Source organism: Physella acuta, unplaced genomic scaffold (genome assembly GCF_028476545.2).
Source record: "Physella acuta isolate Inbredline_101_S28 unplaced genomic scaffold, ASM2847654v3 ptg002422l, whole genome shotgun sequence".
NCBI classification, from domain to species: domain Eukaryota; kingdom Metazoa; phylum Mollusca; class Gastropoda; family Physidae; genus Physella; species Physella acuta.
Window position 1 is genome coordinate 44361 of NW_026733909.1, and position 10807 is coordinate 55167.

The following is a 10807-nucleotide window of genomic DNA, read 5'->3' on the forward strand; positions in this document are numbered from 1 at the left end:
GTTTACCAACACTAAACCTATTAGACCCATGAGGTTCAAACACTAAACCTATTAGATCAACACTAAACCTATTAGACCCAGGAGGTTCAAACACTAAACCTATAAGACCCAGGAGGTTCCCATACTAAACCTATTAGACCCAGGAGGTTTACCAACACTAAACCTATTAGACCCATGAGGTTCCAACACAAAACCTATTAGACCAACACTAAACTATAAGACCCATGAGGTTCCAACACTAAACTTATAAGACCCAGGAGGTTCAAACACTAAACCAATTAGATCAACACTAAACCTATTAGACCAATGAGGTTCAAACACTAAACCTATTAGACCAATGAGGTTCAAACACTAAACCTATAAGACCCAGGAGGTTCCAACACTAAACCTATAAGACCCAGGAGGTTCATACACACAACACTAAACCAATTAGATCAACACTAAACCTATTAGACCAATGAGGTTCAAACACTAAACCTATTAGACCAATGAGGTTCAAACACTAAACCTATAAGACCCAGGAGGTTCCAACACTAAACCTATAAGACCCAGGAGGTTCATACACACAACACTAAACCTATTAGACCAACACTAAACCTATTAGACCAACACTAAACCTATTAGACCAATGAGGTTCAAACACTAAACCTATTAGACCAATGAGGTTCAAACACTAAACCTATAAGACCCAGGAGGTTCCAACACTAAACCTATAAGACCCAGGAGGTTCATACACACAACACTAAACCTATTAGACCAACACTAAACCTATTAGACCAATGAGGTTCAAACACTAAACCTATTAGACCAATGAGGTTCAAACACTAAACCTATAAGACCCAGGAGGTTCCAACACTAAACCTATAAGACCCAGGAGGTTCATACACACAACACTAAACCTATTAGACCAACACTAAACCTATTAGACCAACACTAAACCTATAAGACCCAGGAGGTTCCAACACTAAACCTATTAGACCCAGCAGGATCAAACAATAAACCTATTAGATCCAGGAGGTTCAAACACACACAACTAAACCTATCAGATCCAGGAGGTTCCAAACACACAACACTAAAACCTATCATGAAAGGCCGATGTGCGTTTATTCTACGACTAAAAAAAAACAATCTATTTTTGACAGGTGATAAAAACATCTAAGCTCGACTTCGACCTTTTAAAAAGACGAAAAAAAAAACCCAGCCCTAGTTTGACCAACTTAGCTGGGACCATTGCAGAACCGACCGTTTCAGCTGGCATTACATGTAAGCTACATCAAACGGGGTTATGACAGTCTCTCAGCTGTTCAGTGACCTCGTTTTGCCTTATCAGTTTCATGCTTCAAGGTCCTGGATGATACTTACAGAGTTTCTTTCATGCATCTCTTCTTAATAATAAAAAAAGGGGGGGGGGGGAAGGGAGCATATCCTGTCCCCCCCCCCTCGACTAAATAGAAAAATAATAAAATAATGTCCCGTCCCCCCGATACAAAAGTCTGAAAGAAGCACCGGTTACTTTACAGCATGGGAATGATTGTTACTTATTTATATTCTACTAGCGGTACAGCATAATGGCATACCTGACATAATGGAGATGTTGGGGGTGGGGTCGGGGGGGGGATCAAAGATGCTACCGATTTCCCCGGTCAATTATCCCATTGTAATTACCCCCCCCCCACACACACACTCTTACACCCTTTTCTAAAAGACTCATACTCATGTTAACGGCAGATTGAGAAACTGTGCATTAAGACAGCAGATTTTAGAATTTTCACTGTATTCAAGACAATTAAATAACGTCGTAGAGAGGCTATAGTAGAGGTTTAGGAAACTCTTTAATGAATAATTAATACAAACTAAGAAATATAAATACCCGGATAAATCAAGCGTGTGTTTTCGAGTGTGTGTGTGAGTGTGTATTGTTTTGAGTGTGTATGTGTAGGAGGGGGGCAGATTGTGTGAAACGCAGACGATTGGGTTATTACTAAGGCTACATGTAAGACAACTCTAAAGTTTTACGTTTTTTTTAAAAACGAGCTTGCCCTGTAATTAACAATTTAGAAGACAGATAACAGGTTTATGTGGGCTTTCAAAGGATGGTGCATTTATTAATTTATTCACTCCCTCATCATTGTCTGACACCCCCCATCCCCCCCCCCCCCCCCCCAAAGCAAATAATCATTTAAATACTGCATACACAGCTCTGGAGTCGACAAGTAAGGGAAGCAACGCAATATTGATAAGAATGTGAACAGTATTCCTACTTATTTCCCTTTTCTAGACGACTTTTTTACTTTCTCGTATATACGAAGTATAGAGAAAGTCTTGTAATCACTGATAGGGAAAAACATAATTTTGCAATCTTGTCCGTATGTCTGTGTGTCTGTGTGTCTGTCTGTCTGTGTGTAAACACGATAACTCGAGTACCGTTACAGCTAGGTTGATGAAATTTTATATATAAGTATTTTATCAAAATCGTAGATTAAAAATCATGTCTGTATTCCAAGTTATATAAGAATATTCGAGAAAGTTTAGGGGAGATTACTTCCGGTTTATTTTTAAAGTGCGATTTTCAACTCAAAGAGTACATGGACTTTTTCCTGAATGCGACAGATGCCCTGCCCGTAGATGTGGCTTTCAGGCAGTTGTCCCATTCGCGCAAATGTCCATAGGGGCATAAGTCGTAATAGGACAAACGCCAAATTGGGCCTTAGTTACATTCGGGCTAACGTCCATTCGGCATTCGGGCAAGTGTTTTTTCGGGCAAACTCACCTCCCCCCCCCCCCAGGAACCAAAATAGAAAAAAATATATTCTATTTAGAAAATATAAACTGTAATCCGTGCCCACTCCCTACCCCCTGGAAGTTCAAGTCTGCCCCCCCTCCCCTATCTGAAAGTTTCAATTGCCCCCCCCCCTCTCTCTCTCCGGATAATGTCTAAAAGAAACACGCCTCGGCACACATACTGCACAAACACAATTGAACAGCTCATACTTCATATAGCATACAGAGTTTCTTCCAGGCATCTCTTCCCCCCGAAATTTTTTTACCGCCCCCCCCCCCCCCCCGAACGAAATGAAATTTATATAATTTATATATAAAATATATACTTTTAACAGTGTCCGCCCCCCCCCCTAAGAAAGTCTACCGCCCCCCCCCCCCGAAAATTTCAAGTGCCCCCCCCCCCTGAGAACAAAGTCTGGAAGAAACACTGATAGCATACAAGGTACCGTGTGGTCAATCGGCAGAGCATTCGCTCGCCAATCCTAAAGTCATGAGTTCGATATCATGTAGAACCACGGACTTATAAAGTGATACACTACAACTTTCAGTTTGATTTATCTTCACTTTTAGTGTAATTGCAAATGGGTTATTCAACGATTTTTAAATAATTTATCTTCTAATTTTGAGCATTTAGGAGTCGTAAATATTCTAAAGCCATTTTTATACACCCTATGACAACTCCATAAAATCTAAAAGCGTGGGTCTCTAACTAAATTTTTTAGTAAATGGTATTCAATAGATAATAAATAATTAATATAATGACCCACGCTTTTCTTTTTAGTTATTTAAATATAGTGGTGCATAGTTATATTTTTAAAGAAAATTATTTATTTTCTCCTTTTTAGTGCATAGTTATATAAAAGCTTATTATTAAAACGTTTTTTTTTTAAAATGCTTATTTTAAATTTACTTTTTAAAACTGGTTATTGTTTTTTTCCTGTGGGTTTCGTGGTTTGTGTTTTTAATTCTTGCATATTTTTATTTTGTAGCTTGCCCACTGATTGGAAGAAACCTTTTGTCAATCCCGAATGAACGGTAATATTTTAAATAGCTGATTATTCAAGAAACAATGCAAAAACTACCTTATGGATTCACACAATCTGTGATTGATGTGGCATGCTGATATTATACTTGAAGGCGAACCCAAATTTGCCAGCCATTTTGTCTTGCCCGCAAGGTGCGGAAGCATAACTACGTAACAGGTGCTACGGAAATTCCCGAAGAGACTTTTTTTTAATGTTCAAAATGTGTAAGAAATTTGTAATTTGCTACAATTTTAGAAAAGAAAGTAAAATGTATTTGCTATTATAATAGTTAACTTAAGATTCTACTCAGAATTTAAAATTGTATGCTTTGCAGTCTTAGTTTATATTTCGGATAGAAAATAATTTAAATCGAAACAAGTTTTCTGTCATGGAAAAATTAGCATTATGTACTTTCAATTGACGTAATATAATGGACAAACTATTTTTTATTGGCACGTAAATTTTTCATTTTAGTATGTTAAGAGATTTCGCTCAATAATGTTTCAGGTTTTAGTCACGAAGTTTGAAATCTTATGTTTTACATTACTGACGAGGGCTGAAAAGTGCATTCTCATAAATTCAGAAACATTCGGAAAGTGCCGTAACGTAATTTGTTTTTTAATTCCTGAAATGTAATGATGCTATTTGATATAGAGGCCTACGTTTATCATAAATTGTTGATTTTACACATTTCAACACATAATACTGAATGAAACAAATGAAATATGATGTTCTGAAGATAAAAAAAGCTTTTATGAAAGGTAACAGTTTTATATTTTTGTGCATTTAACAGCTTGTTATTATAAATGTTTTAATATATTTTTAATAATATCCACATTTAGTAATTTAAAAAAAGTGATGTTGCCACTACATAAGCAACGACTTAAACTATCTGCAAACCAGTACCTTGTGATCTCTAAAACACAGTTATCCGCCCCTCTTTCGTTCGTGGCAGACCAGTGACAGTTTACACTCAAATCGAGCGATCGCTAGAACTGTTATTTAATCTTGTTATCTCCCCAAAGTTTCAGAACCGCTTAATTAATTTTTCTTAGTGACTAAATAAATCGCTGCATTAAAAGTGGGTCAACATTTAGATACCTGATTTGCCACAAACCCACAAACAAACAAACAAACAAACAGAAGTTACGAACTAAACGAAAGCTTGCTAAATCTAAGCCGGAAATTTGTAGGAACAAGATTTCCGATGTCCGGATACCCGCAGGGTAACAGTGAACTTTCCTTCAAGTGTGGGTCGTCATAACGGACGCTGCATCATTCTAGCTATTTTCGGATGTCATTTGGCGTCCGAATGTGTCATTTGGCGCCCGACCTGTGAATGTCACCTCAGTTGCCTCAGCCATGTATGTGTTGAATACCTCTTGGCGTCTAAAGGACAAGCAACTCGGTATGTTAGTGAAGGTGGGACGTAGAGACTAGGGAGTAAGGTCGTTTGACTATATTAACAAAAACGAACTTGCTCGCATGACTTTTAACCGTAAACCATAATTTGACCATCACCCTTCCCTCATCAAACCATAACACCAAACCACATTAAATTATATCTAGACCCCTCTCCCCATGAAACATCCAACCTTTACTTGACCCCCTCTCCTTAAAACAATAATTTGACCCCTTCCCCCATCCAACTTGACCCCCTTCCCGATTTAACAATAGATTGACCCCTTCCTCCATAAAACCATTATTGAACCCTACCCTTATTAAACCATATATCGACCCTCATTCCCATCCAATTATAATTTGACCCCTTCCTTAATCATACCATAACTTGACCCCATCCATCTTAAAACTATTGTTTAACCATCCCCCAGCCTCAACAAAAAAAATCTTGATCCATTTCCCCATCAAACCATATATCAATCCCTTCCCCATCAAAGCAAAATTTGACCCCTACCCTCATAAAACCATAATCTGACCCCTTCTTTAATCAAACCATAACTTGAGCCCTCCCCTATTAAAGTATATCTCGCCCCTTCCCCATGAAATCACATATCAATCCCCATCTTCATCACACCATAGCTTGACCTCCCTCTACCCATCACACCATAAAATTGACCCCCTCACCAATCACACCATAACTTGACCCCCCCCCCTCGACCCATCACACATCACACAACTTACCTCCATCACACATCACACCAAAACTTACCTCCATCACACATCACACCATAACTTGACACCCCCCCTCCGACCATCACACCAAAACTTACCTCCATCACACATCACACCAAAACTTACCTCCATCACACATCACACCATAACTTGACACCCCCCCTCCGACCATCACACCAAAACTTGACCCCCCCACCCATCACACCAAAACTTGACCCCCCCACCCATCACACCAAAACTTGACCCCCTCCATCACACATCACAGTGACCCCATCAAAATGACACCGCGACCCCATCATGTCAACTAATTACTCTGATGGTCAATGATTAAAGCCGCGATCAGTCATTAATCAACGTCACATTAACTACATATGACATGTTATGTCACTTAGCTGTCCATCTTGAGGAGAGTGGGGGGGGGGGGAGGGGATGCTGTCACATGACCCACGTGTTTCCCGGCTAGATGACAGACTGACGTGGGGTCGGCAGGTAATGAGATTGAACTGAGTCATAGTCTTCAGATGTGTGGGGGAGGAGTGTGTGTGTGGGGGGGGGGGAGGAGGAGGGGGGGGGGGGTGATAGGAAAGTCGGGATAGGGGAGAACTCATTGTTAGTGGAGAGATTATAGCCTGCTTGAAAACAATTTTGGGGTCATCCATAAATGACGTCACGCTTTTTTTGACGATTTTTACCTCCCCGTCCCTCCTCTTCGTCACACGTCGTCACAAAAAGCCAGACTCTCCCCCCCCCCTAAAATGACCTCACACCTCAGTCTACAACCCCCTCAAAATTGCTGTTGAATTTTTCTTCAAACATCGATATTTTTTTCCAAAATCTTGTCAGGACTCTGTCAACATAGAGTATTTCGATCAATTCCCATTACAATTTATCAAAACAGTTTTCTAAAACGCGAAATAACGGCTAAAACTTATTTTCTAACATTACTTTTTACTTTCTCGTATATACGTAGTATAGAGAAAGTATTGTAATCGTGCAAAAAAAAAAATCGAGATTTTTACAAATCTCGACGTTTTACACCTCACTGATACGGAAAAACATAATTTTGCAATCTTGTCCGTATGTCTGTGTGTGTGTGTGTCTGTGTGTGTGTCCGTGTGTAAACACGATAACTTGAGTACCGTTACAGCTAGGTTGATCAAATTTCATATATAAGTATTATATCAAAATCGTAGATCCGTATCAACTTTTGAGCGATTTCCGACAACCGGAAGTGGTACTTTTTCTACTATGAATTTTTCAAAAGCCTATAACTTGAGTACTATTTCAGATAGATAAATGAAATTTCACATGTAAGTAAAAGATCTAATTCTCTACCTTCTGTTAAATTTTGAGTAATTTCCGTTGACCGGAAGTAGTAATTTACGCTACTTCCGATTTCTCAAAAAACTAATGTAAATTTATTAAGTACTAATACTATTGCGCACTATTATACACACCTTTATTAGGCGTTCGCTTGGTGCGCAATTGTTTTTTACTGAGATTCTATTCTATTTTTAAAAGTTTCAGTATTTAAAATGGATTAAAAATCATAACTATATCCCCAGTTACCATCCCCTGTTGTTTTATATAAGAATATTCGAGAACGTTTAGGGGAGATCACTACCGGTTTTTTTTTATAAAAATTAGTTTGGTAGAATAGTAGAGCTTAACCTGAAAGTTTCGAGTTCGGATCCTGTGCTCAAGTCTGGAGAACGTCCCTGAGTCCACTCAGCTCTGATGGGTACCTGACTCACGTGAGGTAAACAAAGTCGGCTGGGCGTAGTGCTGTCCACGCTATCCTTTCGTATTCTGAGATAAGTGAAACAGATAAACTCTGCTTCAAAGTTCCTTGTGCCTTGGGCACGTAAGGTAAAAGATGTTGACGGTAGAATGGGTTTTTTTTTTAAAGAGAATGGTTTTGCTTACTAATGGACACCGGTGTAGTGACCACATATACAGGCTGATGTATTGACCAAGGTCCATCTAAACTACTTGACGGTCTATAGATTATATGAAGTGGAGCTCGCATATAAAGGGATTTTTATCTTATCAGTATGCTTTGACGACTTTACCCGACTCAAGTTGAGTACCCGTAAAAGCTGAGTGGACTCAACACAGTTTTGTAGAGTCGGGCCCCAGTAACGAACTCGTGACTTGTCAGTTATGGTATTCGAGTGGTAATATGGACTTCTGAGTGGAGACGTAGACATTTGTGTGGGCATAAGACATTTGAGTGGACATCTGTTTGGGCACATGACATTGGTGTGTACACTTGGACATCTGTGTGGGCATATGGACATCTGTGTGGACATATGGACATATGTGTGGGTATATGGACATATGTGTGGGTATATAGACATCTATGTGGGCATATAGACTTCTGTGTGGGTATATGGACATCTGTGTGCGTATATGGACATCTGCGTGGATATTTGACATCTGTGTGGGTATATAGACACATGTGTGGGTATATAGACATCTATGTGGGCATATAGACTTCTGTGTGGGTATATGGACATCTGTGTGGGTATATAGACATCTGTGTGGATATTTGACATCTGTGTGGGCATATAGACATATGTGTGGGTATATAGACATCTGTGTGGGCATATAGACATCTGTGTGGATATTTGACATCTGCGTGGATATTTGACATCTGCATGGGTATATGGACATCTGTGTGGACATTTGTACTTGGACATCAGAACAGCCCAACTAACACCTAAGTGGACACTAGCTTTGCCTACCGGCAAGTTTCTTACATCCAGAAGGACATAGTGACTAATTAGTTAAAGTCCGTCATCCAGCCCACGCTTGTAACCAATGAGTCACTTAATTAGTCGTCAAGTTCAAAACGCCCCAAGGAAAAAAATAAATTCTCACCTTTAATGACACATACAACCTTCACAAAAATTAAAAACAAATAAAGTTCAAAGTTTTTCTTTTAAGTAAACATGTTAATGAGCTAGTTGTAAGAAGTTAAATTTTAGATATGAGTTTTTTTTTTTAAATTTACAAATCAAAATAATCTATCAAATGGTGAAGTTTCTGTAACACCGAACCCGGAAATGTTGAATGAACGAACGGTGGGCGGAAAAATTAGCGAAGCAATTATTTACCTCAACGTTTAATTTTCTTCTTCTTTCTTAATATTTAGTGTTGGGAGGGATCGAGCCTTATCTGCCAGAGGGTTTGAACTTGAGATTCTTTTTTTTTCTTCGAATTTATCAACCATGAGCTTTGCCGACTCGACCATGCTCCCATCACAACTGGTTATGCGCCATTGAGGCCATTGACTCCGATTTCAGCCTGCTTTTCTTTTTGGATTTGCTTTCATAGCCTTTGTCCAACCAAGAACAAACTACAGGGCAGCAGTTGTTTAATTTTGGAGTTGTCTCTCCTAGAGGAGTGGCTGTCCCCAGCTAACGAGCCTCATCTGCACGAGGGTTCGAACAGAAGACTTTTCGGTTTAGCGACCATGAGCTTTACCGACTCGACCACGCCGACCCCACTTTAATGTTCAAAAACACAGAAGTTAAGCACATGCGGTCACTGGTCATGTCTGTCTTCTTGTATGGATGAGAGGTAGACCTCCAAAGAAGAATCCAGGCCCTGAAAATGATATGTCTACATTGTACAGATTCTTAGGGATCTCATAACTAATGAAGAAGTCCAGGAGAGGATCACTAATGTGAATGGTTACTTTGAGAGTCTACTTAGCACAGTTCAAAGAAGAACATTGATATGTCACACGAACAAACAGCCTATCAAAAACAATAATACAAGTCACAGTGCTAGGAGGGAAAATATAAGGAAAGGGGTCATCTATAAATGAGGTCACGCTTTTTTGACGATTTTTACCTCCCCCCCCCCCCCTCCGTCACAGGTCGTCACAACAAGCCAGACCCCCCCTAAAATGACGTCACACCTCAACCTACAACCCCCCCCCCCTCAAAATTGCTGTTGAATTTTTCTTAAAACATCGATATTTTTCCAAAATCTTGTCAGAACTCTGCCAACATGGAGTATTTTGATCAATTCCTATTACAATTTATTAAAACCGTTTTCTAAAACGCGAAATAACGTTTAAAACTCGTTTTCTAGCATTGCTTTTTTAATGCAAAAAAGTGACGTCACACCATCAGAACCCCCACCCCCTTCCCCCTCATCACACACCGTCACAAAATTACGGACCCCCCTCCCCCCTACTAGTGTGACGTCGTTTAAGGACGACCCCAAAGCAAAAAAACAGCCATAACTGGAGGGATGACATCTAAGATTGGACTGGTCTGCTCGGTGCAGAACTACTCACAACAGGAGATGACCGAGACAGTTGAGTTGGCGGAAACTGATGAGAAAATTATCTTTGATGCAGCAAATGTTAAGGGTGATTGATTGATTGATTTTTAGTTCGTCGTGAACTTTCTATTTAGGTAAAGCTGAACTGTGAAAGATCGAAACAATTCTCATATCATTTTTGGAATGGGAAGAATTTAGAGTCTATACTTACTTTGAACAAAAGAAACCAAATACATGTAATGAGTCTAGATAAACCATGTATTTAATTGGACTTTTACGCAATGACCAGTTGCATACACATCTAGCTTTGAGAAAGAGGGAGGGGGGGGGGGGGGGAACTAAAAGTGTTCCTAACAGTACTACTAAAAAAAGCTTCTAAAAGTGCTTACTACCTTCATTGTTTCAAAGTTTGATTACCTTAATTACACAGACGACTCAAGGTAGAAGTAGAAAGTGGTCGAGAAACCGAAAAAAAGCATTGTTTGTGTTGGGTAAATGTTTAACTAAAACGTTTCTTTGCACCTTAACTACAGTGCTCCTTGAAGCTATACAAACGGGAGAAGACATGG